The sequence below is a fragment of the Musca autumnalis genome, unplaced genomic scaffold (assembly GCF_047663935.1).
Source record: "Musca autumnalis isolate F117 unplaced genomic scaffold, ASM4766393v1 scaffold_4, whole genome shotgun sequence".
NCBI lineage: Eukaryota > Metazoa > Arthropoda > Insecta > Diptera > Muscidae > Musca > Musca autumnalis.
In genome coordinates, this window is record NW_027411977.1 from 131,457,048 (window position 1) to 131,480,705 (window position 23,658).

Consider the following 23,658-nt stretch of genomic DNA (forward strand, 5'->3'; position numbering starts at 1 on the left):
GAAAAAGATACCTACAATTTTGAATGATGATCTGATATTCTTTAGCGGGTGAAATGGGCCATTACTTTTGTATGAAAAATATAAAAATTTTATTTTTGGTCGATATTTTAATTCCTTGAGGACATATATACTTCGCAAAGTAGCCTACATATGGTAAAAAACTACTGACCTTTCCTCCCCAGCAAAAATCCTCATTACAAACCTCCTTTCCCACCCATTATTTTAACAAGGGCATGTCGCGCGAAATATGTGGTTATTTTGTAACCACTGAAAAAGGTAGATGGTATCCACTGAAATAAGTAGATACTGAGTAGATTCTGACTACCTATTGCAGTGGTTACAAAATAACCAGATATTTCGCGCGACATGCCCTTGTTAAAATAATGGGTGGAAAAGGAGGTTTGTAATGAGGATTTTTGCTGGGTCTGATGTAAATTGCAATAAAGTGTTTGCCAGATAACGGGTCTACTGCCTAATATATAATGGGTTCTGCGTAGAGAACCACATTTTTATCCCATGCTACATATTGTCTCGTCAAAAGTTAATGTAACACCACAAAAAATTCGTCCCAGACCCCTTATTTGGTATGCCAAAATTCATATCTCGACGAGAAAAAGCGATTTAGCGATGTGTGTCCGTCCATTAAAAATTGTAAACAAGCTTAAGGCCGGAATTATGGACCGATTGTAGCGAATTTTTTAAGGAGGTTGGGTTCGGGCCAGAATGGAAATGGTTAGTTTTTGGTAATGATCGTGAAATGTTCAGGGGATGAAATGGACCAAAAACAAAATTTTAACCAATTTTGTAGCGGCTCTGTAGGTCAAAATAATAACCCGCAAAATTTTAAACAAAGTTTGAGTTTATGATGAAGAAGAAGCGTACAAACCAACGTGAAGATCAGATAATACTTAGCGGTTTAAATGGACTGAAACTTTTGTGTGAAATTGGTAAAAATTTCAATAACGTAGCGCTTAAACAACGGAAGTAGTAGTTCTACATAAGTGGGTTTCATTACATTTTAGTTTGTGTGAACTAAATTTTCCTTTCCTGCTACAAAAATGTCTTTGTCATGCTGGATAACTTTTTGGTTTTGGTCATAAGTATTATACATTACATCTGTGATATTTGATAATTAATTCACAATCATTGAAAAGAAGTTCCGTGGAGAGCGATTGTCCAGGGATAGTGGTATAGGGTATCCCATGGTCGGCTCCGTCCGACTATAGACTTTTCTTACTTGTTTATATATATATATAGAAGATGTCATGTACTGAGCGCCCTAACTAACTTTAAATGAAAACCCCTTACACCTGGGAAGTTTTTGCAGATTTTTTCTGAAACCGCAATGTTCATAGATGAGAAAAATATAAAAACAAAAAAAAAAATAGCTGGGGGGTTTTTAAATAAATTGCAGTCAAAGTCCAGCGTTTTAGATTTTTTAAGGTTATAAGGTTTTTTATGGAAACCGCATTCCGCAAAATGGGACTAAAAAATGTTGTAGATGTTGCGGTTTCCAAACAAAATCCAGAAATCCTAAAACTGTGATCTTTTACCGCGATTTATTTAAAAAATCCCTTCGCAAAAATGATAGAAAAGTATTAAAATCATGATAAAGGGAATTTCCAGTTGTTTGTTTTTGGGGGTTTTGAAGTCTTTATACTGCCTTTGATTAGAAGTAGTGTAATACCTTGAAATATTGATCTCTTTCATTGATTGAATAGGGTAAAGTCAACAAAACCTATTTCTAAATGCGTTTGGCATTTTTTCTTTCTTAATACAAATTTTTAATTTTTTGAAGAAATATGTACGATTGTAGCTGAAATGGTACATCTGTCCATTATGCAATAATGGAAATATGTATATGGGAGCTATATCCAAATCTAGGCCGATTTCGATTTAATTCGGCACGTCTATTAATTGACATTTTAGTCATGCATTCCTAAGTTCATCAAAATCGGACATATATTGCGTGTTTGGTGCAGAAAATGCTTTAAATCATGCGAAAATATTTATGGGAGGTATATCCATATTTGGACCTATTTTCACCAAAAGCAATAGCGTTCTTCTTATGAATAAAAAAATATTTTCCCCTATTTTTAGCTAAATCGGACAATAAACAAATCGCTATATATTCGAATCCGATCAATGCATGGAAGTAATCCAAGCAAAGTGTTCGATGTCAAAGATGCCATTCATGATGAAAAGATCGGATCTTTAACGACTTCGTTTGAACCAATGCAGAAGATGCACTTCCTTCAAATTTTGCTGGGAATATGCCATATGCAATATTATGACCAATTCAGTTACTCCCTTCGAGATAGCCCATTTTTAATATTAAACATATTAATAATCAAAACTTCTGTAACAAATTATAAATATCCATCTTAAATATTAAGGGACTTAGAATGAATATCAATATATATTACTTTGCTGAACAGGAATACATATATATGTATATGTACATATGTATGAGTGAAAGACAAAATAATGTAGTTTCCATGAAGCCAAGGTTTGCACTATTATAATACGCGAACTATTGTAGTTTACCAGTAACAATGACTATTGCTGGATCAATTTAAATGTTTTTGAACAAAGCTCAAAAATTTGGCAAAAAAATTTAATTTGCGTGAATGAATAAAAATAGATAAAACCACGTTGAAGCTAACGTGGTTTTTTACGTTGCTATTCGATTGCTTGGGGGGCCACCGTGGTGCAATGGTTAGCACGTCCGCCTTGCACTCAGAAGGTCTGCGGTTCGAATCCCAGGCAAAGCAACATCAAATTTTCAACGGTGGCAAAATTCCCCCTCAGTAATGCTGGCGACATTTCCTGAGTATTTAAGCCATGAAAAACTTCTCTACAAGTGGTGTCGTAAGACACGCCGTTCGGACTCGGCAATAAAAAGTAGGTCCCATATCATTGAGCCAATATGAATCGGCGTGCACTCATTGATATGAGAGAAGTCTCCCTTGTCCCATCTGGGATGTTTGTGGAACAATTATTATATTCGATTGCTGGTTAAACCATTCAAATGGCGGAAGTCTGCCCAAAGTAAGAGTAGAAGAATATAAAATGAAAATTACACTTCTAAAGTGTCACTTTTCAAAATTTCCATTGAATCCACCTTTTACGGATGCTGACATTTTGAAGCCGGATTTAAGGTATTTTTTCACTGGGACGCGCATTTTGGTATTTCAAAAAATCAATAATAGCTTTAAATTACGCGCGAATACGCATAATTTGATATGTATATTGAATATGTAGCCGGCACAGCATCACAGTAATCTATTGTCAAATGCCAAAATTTGGTGCGATATTTTTTCTAAAAACCCTATTTTTGGGTACAGTATTTACAGTATCCTTTTGAGTGTGCTGGTACTCCGCGATATTTTAGTTTTTCGACGGTCCGGATGGTATACATCATAGATCGTGAAAATCCATCCACTAGAACGGTGGAAACGGCTACTGCAAAATTTTAAAAATTTGCGAAAAATTTTATTGAAAATATCACGGATAAATTTGCTTTTTCTGTGGGTCATTTCTTTTTCAATTAAGAAACAAGGTTTAGCGATATGGTAGCTGTATACGATTTATCCGAAAAAAAAATTGATTGTGAATGTACATCCACGGTTCTTGATGGATTTTATTGAAATAGGTTTAGATCGATGTATTTTTTCACGGTTTGCACTTTGTCCAAATTATAAGCGAAACTTTAGACGATGCTACATCGCATCCGCCAAAGTAAATCTTCGTAAATGTATACAAACGAAAAGAAAACAATTCGTTGTATCAGGATACCGCATGCGCGTCAAGTGATTTTGAGAATTTAGCGATTTACACGCATTTCAAAATGTATATATACAGTTAGTCAACTTAATTATTGCAAAACTAAAATTATTAAAACATTTTAAATAAAACATAATTTTATTGGTATAAATAAATATCATTATTAATAGTATTGTTAACAGCCTAATTCATGCACATGTTTATTATTAAAATTTTCTTAAAATTAACAAAAAGGAGAACATCTCATTATTTGTACTGTCAACTAAAAAATTGCAAAAATCACAACTTTTCAGTCTTTCACGGTATTTTTCGAAAATTTGCTTCTAATATTTCGTATGCCCACCTTGGGTATCAATAACAGCTTCAACGTCTCTGAATTTAATAAATAAGTTTCGGAATATCATATTCCAATGGTATTTTTTGCCATTCTTCTTTAATGCATTTTATTTAGTCCCTCCTGTGAGTGGGCGACCTATTCCCGACTTTAGTTCTTCAGGTGTACCCATGTACCAATTGTCGATGGAGTTAATATCTAGACTTTGGGCCGGCGCACGGTGGTCGAAAGCACTGATCTAGCGGCGCAAAATTAATAACGAATTGAGATACGTCATTGAAATTTGGCACAAACTCAGCTTGTACCTGTGGGTAATAATGGGCCAAATGTGAACAATATCGGCTGATGTTTTGGTATAGCCCCCATATAACGGTACCCTAAGATTTTCGGTATTTTGAGGATTTAAGCCACAATTTCGTAGCAAATTACCTGTAATTTAATAATTAGGGTTCCTAGTGGTCACAAAATATTTTCATCAAAAATTATGGACATAGGTGTACGTTCTGATATAGCCCCCATGTAACCGTACCTCCCAATTTAAGGTATTTTGAATATAATGGCCACATTTTTAAACCAACTTGGCTGTAATTTTGCATTCCGTCTTCTCACTGCGTATAAAATCTTCTTACGAAACATTTTCAACACAGATTTATGTTTCGATGTGGCCCCTTTTATGGTACCCCCGATTCGTTGAATTTTTACGTGTTATCCCATATTTAATAACATATTTAGCTATAATATAGTATTATAGTGTCTGCGGGGGTAGAACTCCTCCTTGCAAATATTTCTCAAGATAGATTCCTAATTTGATTCAGCTCCCATACAAATGCACAGCTAAAATTGTATGAATTTCATGCAAAAACCCCTTATTTTAAAAGTGCAGTCATCAAAAGATTTGCAAATATTTGCAGCCCTAATGTAGTTATTCCGTATCCAGAGAGTCCAAATTCATTCCCCAAAAAAAATAATCGAACCTAAGTTCGGCCAAGTTTACAAGATGCACTCTATGGAACAAGCGCGTACAACCCATAAAAACTCTAAAAAATTGAATTTTTTGAAAATTTATTGCTATGTATATAACTAAGTACCTCCAGACCCCAAACTAATTTTTATAATTTAAATCACACCCTTTGCTATTAATTAAAAATAAATCTTGTCCAGTTTCATTACGAAATTATTTATCATTTAAACAAATATGAAGTTAATTTTTTGCAACAATTTTTTAAAATCTGATACACCAAAAACCTTTGTATTTGATAGTGAATAACTGAGTGATTATTTACGACAACAAAAATGAAAAAACAAAATCTTTGTCTGCAAAGTGTCTGTAATCGATACAATGGAAAATATTTCGCAATTTTATAATTCGATTTTTTGACTTTTGCGCCGCTAGATCAGTGGTTTCGACCAGTGTGCGGCGTATCAATGACTTTGGAGCAGTTGTATAAGAACCAAGTCCTACATAAATAAGATTTATGCTTAGGGTCGTTGTCTTGGTAGTACTTATATTGGAATTTGTTTGAATTTTCAGGCTCAACAGGCCCAAATTTCTTGACGCAGTTGGTTAAATAATTTTTTAAAACATCTAAATAAACCTCCTCTGTCATTGTTTCTTCCAACATCTGGTAACGTCCCTGCTTGATATATAACCCCATACCATAACTGACAGTCTTTCGAACTTTACGGTATCTATTAAATTTTTGTTTTCCATGGCTGTAAGAGGTTTTCGCAATACTTTTTGAGGCCCAGCGTAATAGTACAGCATAATTCTAGTCCCCTCAGTAAATATAACGTCATCCCAATATTAAAGATGGCGTGAAAAGTTGTCTGTAACATGTCTGAATAGTTTCTATATATTGTGCTGAGAGGGCAATGGATTTTACCTAGTCACTCGTGATGAAGGCTTGTTATTATGTGGCACTTTTCTGACTGTTCCATGTGACACACTTACTCCAAAATCTTCTTTAATTAAAAAAGCATTTTTCTGGTGCTGCTTTGGGGTCTTTTGTCAATTTCTTTAATCATTCTCCAGTCAATTCGTGGGGTTACTATTTTTGGTCTGCCTTGTAACGTCTTTAGTTTGAGCCTTCCTTCTCAGCTTATGAGAGGTGATCTTAGCGATTTCTATGACAGATTTACCATTAGTATAATTGGAATAGACCAAATATAGCATACTTTCCGAAATCCGTTTACCTGACTTTCTCTTTTTCTGAATATACCGTCTATGTTACACACGCAACAAAAAGCGGGGAAAATCCCACGGGTTTATTGCACATTCATTAATTTTGCTATTATTTAGTAGACACCACATAAACCAGGTACATACCCTTTTTCCGTTGTTTTTGTTATTACCGACCGATTTCTGCATTTATTGGTAAATCATTAACAGGTAAATCAATCTTACAAATATTTATTAAATTTGCTCGATATATTTTTTGTTTTCGCTATAATATGGGAACCGCTAAACGGATTTGTAAAGTTTTGGTTTCATTTGAATATTCGCCATGTTTAAATTGCGTACATATTTTTTTAAATATTTTTAGGATGCATAAACATCTTGAATTTTATTAAAACAAGTTGCAAACTTTCATTTTTTAATTCTTTCTTATTTTCCGCGAAAATTTACAACTTTTTTACTAAAGTTATGGGACCTCAGTAATTAACAGTGTTTCTCAATATAATGAGTAGCGTTTCTTTTTAAGATTTTTTTCTTATTATCAGAATTGAAACCGCCATAACTTTTGCGAGCAGTAACCGAAAATTACTATCTCGAACAGATTTGGGAATAAGAATTTTTTCTCAATCCATGTACCAAAAATCTTTCATGTAGCTTAAATTTTTTTTAATTGTTTTTCCGATGGAAAACTACAGAATTTTGTCTTTTCCTCATTTACCTTATAGGGCCTCCGACGAATATTTTGATGTGTTACAAAGTTAATTATACCCTAAATATTACGTTGGATGGAATAAAAAAGTGACAAAATTTGTTCATTTAAATTCTATTAAAAAAAAAAACAAATTCCGTAGGAAGTTATATCCCGATATTTCCGATATCCATCTTCAGAACTTTGCCAGATAGTGCGTTATTTACTACTTCAAGTAGTTCAACAAGGTAGTACGCACATGATGTTTGCTACATGGATTATTCCTACCTCCAACACATACAATAAGTGCCTTGCGTTTACTAGTCAAGTTTTGCCGTTTTCCAAACCTGATCTTGAAGTTGATTTGAGGTATATCTGTCCTGTCTGAAGTATTTATCGTTGTTGTAGGTGAGCGTTTGCGCCCTGTGTGTTATCTTATTGCTAAGAGCGGGAGCTAAGGGTAGATATATTTATTTATGTATTATTATAATTTAAAATATCTATTAAAGTGTCATTCATGCATTTTCATGTTTCTAATTACAGTAAAATCCACATTTATGAATGTTACAACTTTCATGTCTCTTACATACATACATATGTATATAATGTTACTTATATGTACATAGAGAATGTAGTACAACCTAATGCACATTGTGTTTGTATGATGCTTAGAAGGTGTTGTTATGTTGATCATTCCAAGTCATAAATTATCTTTATTAATTTTCTCAACATAAGAAATTCCGAACTTCAAAACGGACATATTCGAAATACCTTTGAAATATAAACATTATGAATGAATATATCAAAGAATTATGTATACAATATATATGTTACATGCATACATACATATGTGTTTATGTACACACAGCCAAAGAAAACAAAACTAAATTCGAAGAACATAAATTCTTAATGAAAAAGAGATTAACGTATCACACACTGCTCCGCTGTAAGGGCAATATTTTACTCATGCATATTTATTTGACTTACAAAAATGAAATTGGGTGCGTGTATATGTAATGAACATGTATTGTTTATAGGCATACAGTGGATTCACAGCAAATGTTTCTTTATATTCGCATTTTTTATTTGTTTATGGTGGTAGGGAGAATTCCAAGATACATTCCATTTAAATATTTTTTCAGCTTAGGGGGGACCAAACTCTGCTGTCGTATTATTAAAGTAAACTTTCAACTTTTCCATGCCAATTATGCTTGGCCTAGAACTGTTAGTATTTTTTTAATTTGTTTGCAAAAACCGCTCCCATATTCCATAAACTAGCAAAACCTTAACTACACATGGTGTAATTTATTGAGTCATGGTTTATTAACCATATTCTGACACCGCAGCGTGATAGAAGGCTAAAAATAAGAAGGTACGTGTCCCGGCGTTTTTTCCTATCACTACAACTTTCGCGGTTATGGGCCCCCAAAGACCTGAGGCCTGGATATCAAAAGGGAGCATTTTGTCAGGCACATATCTTCTAAACCGCTAAGAGCTTGGTTTTACTCGTAGAGGAGAAGTTGTAGCTCTCGTCTTAAAGAATAATAATTGTGAACTCATAAAATCCAGTCAACCTCACCTTCAAGGTCAAAATTGTCAAAGTCAAATTTCCTTTTTAATTTTTTCTCGGATTTTAGTCCACAGATATCAAACCGATCAAAATTAAAGCAAACAACCAACTAGAAAAATGTACCTTAGATCTTAGTAAACAACTTTCTCCGATTCCGGTCCACAGATACAAAAATGTACCTATGATTTCAATAAACAACTTTCTAGAACATAAAAAGATTCTAGGAACGGTTCTTCAAGCTCAAAATTCGATTCTTTTAGATCATTCTTTCCTGTTCAGGTCCGTAAATAACAAACCTTTCAAATTTCCTTGAGTTTTGAACAGTATGTGATTTCTAGACCTGAACTGGGGGAAACGTTAAAAATAATTTAATTTTTTTGTGAATTTCAGCTTGAACGACCGTTCCTAGAATCTTTTTATCTCCTATAAAGTTGTTTATTGAAATCTAAGGTACATTTTTGTAGTTGGCTGTATCCTTAATTTTTGGGCGGTTCGGTATCTGTGGACCGGAATCGGAGAAAAAAGTATAAAAATCGAATATTTTCAAAAGTTTTTGGCTATTTTCACATTTAAGAACCGGTCATAGACATTTCGTATGTTCCAGAAAATTGTTTGCTGATATCTTTGCCACATTATTGTGGTCCATTGTTTTCTTGAATTTTGAACGGTTTAGTATCTATGGAGCAGGAACCGAGAAATGAGGATAAAAATCGCATTTGATTTGCTATTTTGCCCATGAAGAATCGTTTCTATAAAGTTCGTATGTTCTAGAAAGTTGTTTACTAAGACCTAAGGTACATTTTTCAATATTCAATTTTGATTGGTGGTTTGATATCTGCAGACTAAAATCCGAGAGAAAATTAAATGGGAAATTTGACTTTGACGATTTTGAGGTGAGGTTGAATGGATTTTATGTGTTCACAATTATTATTCTTTAAGACGAGAGCTACAAATTTTCCTCCACGAGTAAACCCAAATTCTTAGCGGTTTAGAAGATATGTGCCTGACAAAATGATCCCTTTTGACATCAAGGCCTCAGGTCTTTGGGGGTCCATAACCGCGAAAGTTGAAGCGATAGGGAAAAACGGCGGTACACGCATCTTCTTATTTTTCGTCTTCTATCACGCTGCGGTGTCAGAATATGGTTAGTAATTTCCGTGCGCTATACTCAAATATTTTTTGTTTTTGACGCTAAATAGCGTTCTCTTTAGAAACTTTCTACACGACAAATTTAGCTGCCTTCTGATTGGTTGATATGTTGATCTTGACATTTCTTGCAGATTTTTTATACCCTCCACCATAAAATGGTGGGTATAATTAAATTTGTCTTTCCGTTTGCAACAAATCGAAACATTCACCGGAGACCCTATAAAGCACATATATATATTCTTGATCAGGGTAAAATCCTAAGTCGATATAACCATGTCCGTCGGTCCGTCCGTCTGTTGAAATCAAGATACAGCTCGCAATTTTTAAGATAGAGCTTTGTAATTTGGTATAGAAGTTTCTATTACTAAACGCACCTTTAAGCTCCTTTGTTAGGTATCGAACTAACTTCAAAATACGATCAAGAGTGTCAAGCCACCTTCAGACTTCTTTGTCGAGTATCAAACTACGTTCCCGAGTATCAAACTACCATCAAACATCTAAGGCGTGCATAAAACTACCTTCAAACTTCTTTGTTGGGTTTCAAACTACCTTCTCGAGTATCAAACTACCTTTCGAGTATCAAAACACCTTTAAACATATTTTCCAAATATTAAACTACCTTCTTTGGCATTAAAGCACCTTCTTTGTCGGGTATCAAAATACGTTCTCGAGTATCAAACACCCTTAAAACTTTTTGGCCGAGTATCAAATTACCTTCAAACTACTTTGTCAGGTATCGAACTACGTTCTCGAGTATCAAAGTACCTTCAAACTTCTTAGGCGTGTATCAAACTACCTTCAAACTTCTTTGTAGAGTATCAAACTACTTTCAAACTTCTTTTTTGTGTAAAAAGTGCCTCCTCGTGTATCAAACTACCTTCAAACAACTTTGTCGAACATCAAACTACCTTCTTAGGCGTTAAACCACCGTGAAAATTTTTTGCCGGGTATTAAAATACGTTTTCGAGTATCAAACTACCTTCAAACTTCTTTGTTGAGTATCAAACTGCCTTTAAATTTCTTTGTCGGGTATCAAACTACGTTATAGAGTATCAAACTATCTTCATACTGCTTTGGCGTGCATAAAACTACCATCAAACTTCTTTGTCGAGTATCAAACTGCCTTTAAACTTGTTGTTGGGTACCAATCTATTTTCGGTATTGTAAAGGTTTAAGCCTCATTATAACACCGAACTGGTTGAAATATGGACTTAGTCTTCGTTGTTGGTATAAAAGTATCCACCAGAAAGTTGTCGGTATATATAGCCCCCATAGAACGGTACCTCCCTATTTCCGGTATTTTGAAGGTTGTGGCCTTAATATTCCACCGACATTGTTGAAATTCGGTATTTTATCTTCATTTTAAGTAATAAACGTTCCACATGAAAATTGTCGGTATAGGTCCACGCCTTTATATAGCCCCCATAGATCGGTACCACCTGATTTTGGGCATTTTGAAGGTTTTAGCCTCATTATCACACCGAAATGGCTTTTTCGCAGAAATTTGACTGTATAGGTCCACGCCTTAGTACAGCCCCCATAGAACGGTACCTCCCTATTTCCGGTATTTTGAAGGTTGTGGCCCCAATATTCCACGGAAATGGCTTAAATTTGGTATTTGGTCTTCACTGGGGGTATTAAATTTGTCATATGAAATTTGTCGAGAAAATCATGAATATAAACTTATATTTTGGCAATACCTTCCGATCTGATGTATTTTGAAGGTTTTACATACATCGTCTGAATAAATTACTATAACATGGTATTTCGGATTCTAAGTCGGTAGAAACCACTTATGCCTCACTGTCATTGAACCTTGTTTAAAATAAAGTGATATTCATCAGTTAACATATTCTACTCCATTTGAAAAAAAAACCTCGATGTGGCGGAAGAGCTATGAGCTTACGTAAATGAAAGGAAACTTATTGCTCCCTCTTGGTTGGTTTACGTGGTGGCTATAACCTTCATAGCCTCAATTAGTATGTTAAATATACCGTTTTGAAAACCACACCACTCGGGTAGAGATTGTTATTCCGTTATAGTATGTTGGTAAATTATATCCAGCCTGATGAATTGAGAAACCTCAGAAGGTCTTCAAGACTTAGTTCGGTTATCTCAGCAAGATCGCAAAATTTTCAATCTTCTTTGCATTTGTGCAGGGCAGGAGCAGAGGAGGTGTTCAACCGTTTCCTCCTGTTCTTCCTTTCCTCCTCTTCTTCGTTTCCACAGCTGCGACAGTAGTCATTGTGTGGAATATGTAGTCTTAGCATGGTTATCAATGGCCCAGTGACCGGTTAGCACCGCAAATAGCCTTGACATGTTCCGTCGATTTTGGCTAATCAGGAATATGGTACGTTTGATGTTGTAGTGTGGCCATGTAGAATTTGATATTTTACAAGTTTCAGTCTTGTCTCATCTGAGCTCTGCTTGTGAAAGATAGCATTTGAAGATATCCCTCTAACTACTCCCATTGGTGTTGCGAATGACGCCCTTGGGAGTTCGTTAAAGTCAGATCCCGCTCTAGCTAGTTCGTCTGCATTTTCTTTACTTACAAGACCTTTATGACCTGGGATCCCAGTAAGATCAACTCTGGTCAGGCGCCCTAGCTTAGCAACTTCTTCTTTACATTCCCTCACCAGCTTTGATGTGACAATGTTTGAATTCAATGCTAGGAGCGCCGCTTGACTGTCAACAAAAATTCCTATTGAGTTTGGTGAGCGGTGCTGTAGAAGTATATTACAAGCTTCCTTTAAAGTCAGTATCTCCGCCTGAAAAACACTGCAGTCTTCAGGTAGCTTTGTGGATGTAGATATATGTTTAGATATGTTTGTTTCTTCCTCGTAGACACCAGAGCCGACTCTACAGTTTATCTTTGAGCCGTCCTTATATATGTACGTCGATGTCGTACTCGTACCCCCCTATTGTTCCATTCTTATCTGCTTGGAAATTTAACTTTAAAAGGCTAATCAAAAGTTATTGCAGGTGTGCAGTAATCAGCATAAGTTGCTATTTTTACCGGTAGTTTGAGAAGCAGGCAGGCATGTCCGTAAATTCTATCTCTCCACATTTCTAGAGAACGTAGCATTGCAGCATTGCAGGCCGCAGTTGCTTTGATGTGTATATGTATTGTCAGTATAATTTCATAATAATGGCCGAAGTTATATAGAGTTTGTTCTATTGCTGAGGTGCTAACGTTGTTGAAAGCGCCTTCTATATCTAAAAAGGCGGCTAAGGTGTATTGTTTGTGCTCCAAGGATATTTCAATAGTCCTAACGACTTCGTGTAGGGCTGTGTCTGTCGATATGTTGTTTGAGTTCTCCATCTTTTCTCGAATATACACGTCGATGATCCTTTCGAGTGTTTTTAGCAGAAATGATGAGAAACTTACGGGTCTAAAGTCTTTAGCATTTTCGTGACTATGTTTTCCAACTTTGGGTATTGAAACAACCTTTACCTGTCTCCAACTTGTTGCGACGTAGTTTAGGGATAGACATCTACTGTAGATGTGTACTAACCAATTTTGGTATAATACCATATGGCCCCGGAGATTTGTAGGGAGAGAAGCTGTTAATAGCCCATGTGACTTTATTATGTAAATCATCATGAAGACTGCCATTGAAAAGTAAATGGCTTATGTGGTAATGATATCACTGGTAAATTATTTCCCTTTAGCAGTCTTCATGGCGATTTTTAGGTTATGGCCGAATCATGGGGGCTATGAACTTTATATTATACATTTGAATACTGGATTATATAGTAGACACCCTAAGTATATCCGGAGTACCATATGAAGATCCTATGACTTCCCCCGATGACGTAATTACAGCTGAAAGTACTCAAAATAAGCAATTTTTAAAAGGTCCGTCGTATATTTTCCATATTTTTTTGATATATACTCACCATACCTATTTCAAAAACGATTTGTATCGAGCGTACAACATCTCCTGTGTGAGCAAGGAAAAACCCACAAAAAAATATTTGTTTGTATCCGAAAATAACGAAAGTCTGGGTTAAACTCGTAAAAACCGATTTTGAGCTATATCTCAAAAACAAGAGCTGATGGAGAAAAACCGGGTTTGAAAATAACTCTCCCATTTCATCTAGAAACAACTGCAACTTCGGTTGAAACAAAAGTCCTGTTGACCAGTGTTATTGATAGACTGCATAAAAAGCTCGACCCGGTCGAACTTCACGCCTTTGTTACTTGTTCTTAAAATAAATTCAAATTTGATTTAGCCTTTTAAGTTAGTGGAAACAGAAATACGAAATTACATGTTGGTTAAATCTTTAAACATTATAGATATTAACTTTGTATTATTTTGCTTATATTACCACTGTTCTAAAGACGACATTTGTTCAAAAATTGAAATAAATAAAAATCAAAATCTTACGTTTTATTTTTGACAGTTAATTTCACATTATTCCAACCTGTCATGAGCTAAGCTGCACAACAAAGTAAAAGCAATAAATAATATAAATCTTTACTTCCCTATATGAATGTCTTAAAAATTGTATCAAACTTTTTACTGGCATTTATTGTATACGGGAATATCCAAAAAAAAAAATAAAAAGGTAATCCAAATTTGTGTAATGAATATGTAAAACCATTAGATATAATTTCATTTACAAAAATGGAAACGATAGATTTGTGTGCACACCTACCCCACCGCATCTTTTAACTTTACGCGGGTAAAAATCAAATGTAAAGACAACATGTACGTTGGAAAATTATTAGATAATCAGAATGTGTAAGACGTCAAGCATCTAGTGAATAATTCTAGCTGGACGTTGTGTACGCATTAAACAGACAACATCATGTCCAAGATTACAGCTGAATTCCATTTTTACTCAATGATATGGGACTTTTCAATGATGGGCCACTACGATAGAATATTTATATGTGTATTTGCTGCCTTCTCTGTGGCAATAAATAATAAATATATCTCACTAAACCAGATCTCTACCCACACCTACATACACATTTTGAGTTTGTGAATGCATGTGTTGCATTTCCCAACATAAAATTTTGTGTATAATTTTATCGAATAACAACAAAAAAAATAGTTGTAAATATATTCATCTATACAGATACAATAATATTTCCCATAGGTTACCGTTTAAATCATTTTCCAGTTATTACACATGCATTTTAAAACTTTTATAATAGTATCCCAAATACTTTCTTTTGACATTGAAAGAATTTGTTTTTGTTCTGAAATTGTTCAAAACAACAAAATGTTTTCTATTTAAATTGTGTGTGTGAGCAAGGGCACCCTTTGAACACCCTTGCGCTAAGCTAAACAATATTATCGATATTGTATCGAATTCGGACAGAATTCCTAAAACGTTTTTTTTTTTTTTTGAGGAAACTTCGAAAAAATATTTAAGTTTCCAGACGAATTCGTTATGAATTCGAAAGAATTTTTTTGGGAAATTCTGAGAAGAATTTTGATTTTGGTGACAATTAGGGCCAAAATCAGTTATTAACAAATAATGGGTTAATATTGTTGTTGTAACATAATATCCCAGCAATATGTTTGCCTCCAAAGATGCAGTTAAATCATATGTACAAGTGAACTGGAAGTGCATCAAATTATGCATTTTCACTCATAATTTTTACAAGAGCGTGACTACTGAAAGATGCAGTCCATTAGCACTGCATTTTAACTAACCCTTCGGCACTGCATTTTAACTATCCCTTTGGAATCACATTTTAACTAACCCTTTAGGGTAGAATAGGATGCACTCCAATTTGCATCCAAAGCACGTGTTTTGATGCAGTGCTTTGGATTGAATTTAAAGGCACTCTTCGGAATGTGTTTTTATGCAGTTCAAATATGACTAGTACTCCAACCGCACTTCATTAGGGAATTTTCTTCTAGTGAGTTACCGCAAAAATGTTCCCAACTTTTCGTTGTATCTTTTATTTTATATAAAAACTAGCTGACCCGGTCCGCGTTGCTGGCCCGTTTTTAGTTTTCCGTGTAAACATTTATATCATCTACATATTTATATATCTACACCTTTTCAGATTCGAATCATTTTAGTTGTAATTCGAGAATTCCATTTTTTAATTCGTAACATTTTATTTGTAATTCGATAATTGCATTTGTAATTCTAAACATTTCAATTGTAATTCGAATTATTCCATTTGTAATTCGAATTCATCTTTATGTAATTTGAATTATTATATTTGTAATTCGAATTATTCCATTTGTAATTCGACTTATTTTACTTGTATTTCGAACTATTTTATTTGTAATCCGAATTATTCAATTTGTTCCTTTTTGTTCCTTTCCTTTTTATAAATGGATATAAAAGTCGAATTACAAATGGAATAACTTGAATTACAAATAGAATAATCGAATTACGAATGAAATGTTGCGATTTTCGAACCGAATTGACGTAACTATGCATTCCTCTTGAAACTTCATAAAATAAAATTTTTAGCAAAACTCTCATGTAATTGTATCTCCAGATTTAAAATAGAAAATTCTTTTAATTATACCCTCCACCATAAGATGAAGAGTATAACTAACTTTTTGTTTCCCTTTCTAACACTTCGAATTTGTTTTGATCAGAATAAAAACAAGTAAGAAAAGTCTATAGTCCGACGGAGCCGGCCATGGGATACCCTATACCACTATCCCTGGACAAACGCTCTCCACGGAACTTCTTTTCAATGATTGTGAAAATTTAATTATCAAATACCAGAGATGTAATGTATAATACTTATGACCAAAACCAAAAAGTTATCTAGCATGACAAAGACATTTTTGTAGCAGGAAAGGAAAATTTAGTTCACACAAACTAAAATGTAATGAAACCCACTTATGTAGTACTACTACTTCCGTTGTTTAACCGCTACGTTATTGAAATTTTTACCAATTTCACACAAAAGTTTCAGTCCATTAACCCGCTAAGTATTATCTGATCTTCACGTTGGTTTGTACGCTTCTTCTTTATCATAAACTCAAACTTTGTTTAAATTTTGCGGGTTATTATTTTGACCCACAGAGCCGCTACAAAATTGGTTAAAATTTTGTTTTTGGTCCATTTCATCCCGTGAACATTTCACGATCATCACCAAAAACTAATCATTTCTATTCTGGCCCGAACCCAATCTCCTTAAAAAATTTGTTACAATCGGTCCATAATTGCGGCCTTAAAAGCTTGTTTACAATTTTTAATGGACGGACACACATCACCAAATCGCTTTATCCCGTCGAGATATGAATTTTGGCATACCAAATAAGGGGTCTAGGACGAATATTCCGTGGTGTTACATACACTTTTGGAGAGACAATATGTAGCATGGTATAAAAATGTGGTTCTCTACACAGAACCCATTATATATTAGGCAGTAGGCCCGTTATCTAGCAAACACTTTATTGCAATTTACATCAGAGGAAAGGTCAGTAGTTTTTTTCCATATGTAGGCTACTTTGCGAAATATATATGTCCTCAAGGAATTAAAATATCGACCAAAAATAAAATTTTTATATTTTTCATACAAAAGTAATGGTCCATTTCACCCGCTAAAGAATATCAGATCATCATTCAAAATTGTGGGCATCTTTTTCGACCTATACTCTTACCCGGTGCAAAATTGCGTGACTATTGATGTATAATTGCGACTTCTAGCGAGTTTATTATTACACTACAAACAAATAACGGAATATATTAGGCTGTAACTCTGTTATCTAATCATGCACACCAACATAATTGGCATCAATTGAAAGGTCAAGCGTTCCACTTTCAAGTATATCTCACTTGTCCGGAATGTCACTTCCAGGAATTAAGATATAAGCTGTATATTAAAAAATTTCACAATTTTCACACAAAAGTTTTGGTCCATTTAACCCTCTCAATATTATCCGATCGCCATCTCAAATTGCAAGCTTCTCCTTTGTGATATACTCTTACCTTATTTAAAATTACGCGTTGATCGGACTATTATTGAGACCTACAGAGCCGCTACAAAATTAGATAAATATTAAGTTTTTGGTCCATTTCACCCGCTAAATATTTCACGATCATCACCAATAAGAATAGGGATCTATTCTGATCTGAACCCGACCTCCATACAAAATTTCGTGACGATCGGTCCATAATTGCTGCCTGGAGCGTGTTTACAATTTATAATGGACAGACGGACGGACGGACTGACGGACGGACACACATCTCAAAATCGCTTTATCTCGTCGAGATATGAAGAATGGTATACCACATCGGGGGTCTCCGACGAATATTTCGCGGTTTACATGAATTTTTACCAAAACAAACTTATAATACCCTTTTCCACATTGTGGTATAGGGTATAATGAGCTAATGTATCGATGTGCTTCAGCTGAAATCAAGATACAGCCCGCAATATTTAACATTGAACTTTGTAATAAATTTCTCCTAGGATGTTTTGTATTGGAAATGGGTTATACCGGTCCACATTTTGATATAAGCCCCATGTAACTGTACCACCCGATTTTCGGTATTCGCCATTAAAAGGGATTTAGTCTTCCTTTGGGTATAAGCATTCCCATTCTGTGTCCAGTTTTTGATAAAGCACCCGATGTTGGGTATTTGCAAGATTTTAGCCAAATTATTAAACTGAAATGGCTATATTTTTGAAATTTTGCCTTTTTAGGGCGAAGATCATTTTTTAATGATTTTTTGTTAATTTTCTCGTTTAGAGTTAAGCTTGATGATCTGAAATTATTTGCAAGTGAAAAAGGAAAGCCAAGGACTCGAACCCACATAGTCACCAAATTACGTTACCTGGTTTCATTGGTGGTAAAGCAAATCTTCGGACGTATCGACTATGTAATGGCTTCTCTGTCCTAGAACTTATCGTTTTTCAAATGCAAATGTGTTTTTGTACATTAACGCGGATACTTGGCCACAGAAATGTATTTTCTTCATGACAAACGCTTTTTGCGCTGACTTTGAAGTTATGAGTTCAGATCATCAAGCTTAACTCTAAACGAGAAAATTAACAAATGGCTATAATTTGGTTTGTTGGTGGTCGTAAATACTTCTGCAGAGTATTGTCGCTACAGGTCCACTTTTTGATAAAGCTCCCATAGAACGATACCTCATGAATTTCTTTGGTAAAGAGGTTTTTCCTAACTTTCCCACCGAAGTGGTTGTTGTTGGTCTCCGTCGGGGGTCGTAAACATACCTGCAGAGACTTGTCGGTATAAGTCAACGTTCTGATATAGGTACCATAGAACAGTTTGGAGGTTTCCCACCATGTAGCCATGACAATTTGGTATTTAGTCCCTACTTTCTGCATTACCAGTAAGCTGAATAATAATGGGTTACTTCTTAAAATTTTTAAAAGGAGAAATTACATTGTGACTGTATTCCTTGGCAATATTTGGTTTTCTACCTAGGGACCTAGCTGACCCGGTTCCGCGTTGCTGGCCCGTCGTTTTGGATTTCCATGTAAGCATTAGTAATCTATCAACAATTTATCTATCTAATATTGATACCTCTAGATTTTCGAACCGAACTGACGATATGTCGATGTTTTGGTATAAACCTCATACAATGGTATCTCCAGATGTAGAATAGAAAGTTACTTAAATTAGAGCTTCCACCATACGATGTTTAAGGGTATAATTAACTTTGTGATTCTGTTTGCAACACATCGGAATATTCTTCGGAGAACCTATAAAGTATGAATAAATTTGTGATCAACATAAAAATAAGTCGATATAACGACATCCGTCTATCTGCTGAAATCAAGCTACAGCTCGCGATATTTAACATAGAACTCTTCAAATTGGTACAGAAGTTTCTATTTATTACTCGTAGCATGTTTGGTATTGAAAAGTTATTATATCAGTCCACATTTTGATATAGCCGCCATACCACCGATTTGCAGTATTTTCAAGGTTTTAACAGCATTATCTTACCGAAATGACAATAATTTGGTATTTAGTCTCCCTTGGAGGCATAAAATATTTCTGTAATAAATTATCGACATAGGTTCACGTTTTGATAGAGCTACTCTAAAACGGTACTTTGATGGTTTTAGTCTCGTAATCCCACAGAAATGGCTAAAATTTGGTATTAAGTGTTCAGTGTGGGTATAAAATATAGAATATTCGGTACAGGTCCAGGTTTTGTAAATAGTCATCGCTAGATTTCTAACTTCGGTATTTGTATGGGTATAGCCACATTATTCTTACGAAATGGCTATAATTGGTATTTAGTCTCCCTTGGGGGTATAAAACATTTCTGCAGAGAATTATTGGCATAGGTCCACGTTTTTATACATCTACCATAGGACTGTACCTCCCGAGTTTCAATATTTTAGAGTTTTTAGAGTCATTATTCCACCGAAAGGCTTCAATTTGGTGTTTAGTCTCCATTATGGGTATAAAGCATTACCGGTAGAAGTTGTTATGTGCCTCCATTGAACGACACCTTCCGGTTCTCGGTATTTTCAAGGTTTTAGCGGCATTATTCAACATTATTTGGTATGTAGTCTCCTTTAGAGGTGTCAAATATTTTAGCAGAGAATTGTCGGTAAAATCCATGTTTCAATATAGCCCCCATAAAACGATACCTACCGATTTTTGGGGATTTTTTTTTCAACCGAAATGTCTGAAACCTTATTTCAATATAATTTATGCTAGTGGGTAACGTCGTTTTTACTTGTTGTTAGCAAAGTGCTGTTTCATTGAGCACGTTATTATTTTACACTTTTAAACATGAAACATCGGTGATTCATAAACAATGACTTCAAAATGTTTCAAGTGTTTGCTGCCCCCTTATTAAATTAGTGAATCTGATCAGAAAGAATAAAGTTTTCAAAAATTGGACGCAATCGCGATATTCTGATTCAAAAAACCCATTATTGACAGAAGCCACAATTACTATTGTTTTTACTAATACGTCTAATAATCTCTGAGTTTCGCGATTTGTTAAATCCTGTTTTGGGAGAGGTCCCCCATCCCCTCCATTTTCTGTATTCTACCACTTTATGAACCTGCACACACTGAAGTCTAATTTAGAACATCATGTCAGTCTTAAAGAATTTATATACATTTAGATAGATCATAGCATAGTTTACCCGTCGTTTTAGTGACTATTTCACATTTTTAGACGTTCCAGTTATTTAACCATCTTTGAAATTACGTTTTGCCTGATTTCTCAATCAGTTTGTTGGAATTTCGATCACGCAGCATTTTACATTATCGAGGTTGTACTGTATTCCAAAATGTGGGGTTCATCGCGCTTTCCCACTTATTGAAGCCAGTGTTTATAGCGTTTGTGTAGTCACGCTTACTAAAATTAAGGATATTATCTTTAATAATACATTTTTTAAAAATTGGGCTGACCGCGATATTCCACATCCGAGATGACCACTCAGGATCGAGGCAGTATTTACCATAGTATTGCAAGAAATTTTTAGCAATACGTTCCAAAATATCCTTAGTTTCACGTTTTCTTAAAAAAATTTGTGGGGGAGGTACCCTGGTCACTCCACTGACCAGTATGAAAAATAGCGAAAAACCTATTCTCAGACCTAAAAACTCCACATACAAAATTTCATCAAATTCGGTCCAGCCGTTTCGGAGGAGTTTAATTTCGAACATCATGGCAGTTTCGAAGAATTTTATATATATATGGGGAATTCCAAGTGAAATCGGACAGTTCGGAGAAAAGTAATTTTTGATTTCAATTGTTTTTGGTACAATTAATGCTCCTAGCCAACAGAACATTTTAGTATATTTTAAAATTTTTTTTTGACCAACGGTACAGAGATATCGCCAATTGAAATTATCACATTTTTAAAGAACTATGTCCAAATAAATACTCATAACTTCTTTAATATTGGTCCAAATGGGACCATCTTTTTTTGAATTGTTTGTTTTTTCATCAGCTATCGAAAGAAATACTTAAAAGAGAAATGCACAGTGGGCTTCAATGCAATTTTCGGGATTTAATATTTAAAATCAATTTTTAAATAAGATTGTACCCTTCGATTTTTTCAAAAAAATTATATGTTAAACTACGTTCAATTACAAAAATTTTAAGCTCTAAATCGTAATGGGATGCGAATAAATACTATTTTTTCTGAATTTTTTAAAATTTGTCGATACAATTTTTCCTTAATACCTTTGTCCAAAATTTGTATTTCCTGTATTTTTGAAGATAAGAGTACATATTCATCATTATATGTTATATATTTATCATAAAAAATAGAAAAAAAATGCACAGTGGGCTTTAATGGAATTTTCGCTGATGCATTTTCAAAATCGAAAAATGACGCAGTTTTTAAGATGTTTGAGATAAATTCATAAATATAAAATCAAAACAAATATTTATAAATGAAACTTTTAATTTTTTTAATAAAATAATACATTTTAGACAAAGGTATAAAGGAAAAATTACATTGACAAATTTTAAAAAATTCAGAAAAAATAGTATTTATTCGCATCCCATTACGATTTAGAGCTTAAAATTTTTGTAATTGAACGTAGTTTAACATATAATTTTTTTGAAAAAATCGAAGGGTACAATCATATTTAAAAATTGATTTCAAATATTAAATCCCGAAAATTGCATTGAAGCCCACTGTGCATTTCTCTTTTAAGTATTTCTTTCGATAGCTGATGAAAAAACAAACAATTAAAAAAAAAGATGGTCCCATTTGGACCAATATTAAAGAAGTTATGAGTATTTATTTGGACATAGTTCTTTAAAAATGTGATAATTTCAATAGGCGATATCTCTGTACCGTGGGTCAAAAAAAAATTTTAAAATATACTAAAATGTTCTGTTGGCTAGGAGCATTAATTGAACCAAAAACAATTGAAATCAAAATTTACTTTTCTCCGAACTGTCCGATTTCACTTGGAATTCCCCATATAGATTTTAGAAATTGATGCACACTTTTTCTATTTTGGAAAATAATTTTGTAGATGTAGGTATCAACAAATTGGCTTGCTTGCTAGGGATCACTAAGCAACTGCTTGTAAAAGGTATCGAAAGGAGTGCCTTTTTTCACGACTCCGTTTGAACTGCATCCGGATGCAATTTAAATGTGAGAAATGGATGTCAATCATTGGATTGCAATCGAATGCGGTTAAAATGTAAGGAATTTGAGTGCCTTTTTTACGACTCCTATTGAACTGCATCCAGATGCTGTTAAAATGTGAGGAAAGGATGTCATTCATTGGATCGCATCCGAATGCGGTTAAAATGTAAGGAATGGAGTGCCTCTTTCACGACTCCGTTTGAACTGCATCCAAACATGCCGTGAAAGAAATAGTCTACATTGCACTACTTCCGATTTATTTTGATGGGATGATACATATGTCTGTGAATTCATTTTTATACCCTCAACTATAGTATGGATGGTATATTAAGTTTGTGTTTCCGTTTGTAACGCATTGATATAATCATTTCGGCCCAATAAATTACATATATTCATGATCAGGATAAAATTCTGAGTCGATCTAGAAATGTCCGTCTATTGTAATCACTCTAGAACGCTAGATTTTTGCACCCGAGTATCTTCTTCCATAAGCAGCTCAAGTTCGAAGATGGACTATATCGGTCTATGATTAGGTATAGGGCCCATACAATGGTACCTCCCTATTTTCGATATTTTGAGGGTTTTAGCTAAAATACCTAACCGAACTAGCTGTTATTTGACATTGAAGGTTCTTAGGAGCACAACACTACTAGTGGAAAAACTGTCAACGGTCCCGATTTTCGGTACTTTGGCAACATTTTTTATGGAATTACTCGAAATTTGTCATTTGAAATTCTATGCAGTCACGAAACTTCCCAACAAAAGATTGCAAACACAGGTCCACGTATAGCCGACATATAACAGCACCTTCCAATTTTCGGTATTTTAAGGGTTTTAGCTATATTGTTTGACGGAACTACTCTCAATTTGACACTTTAGGTTCCCTGAAGTCACAAAACTTTTC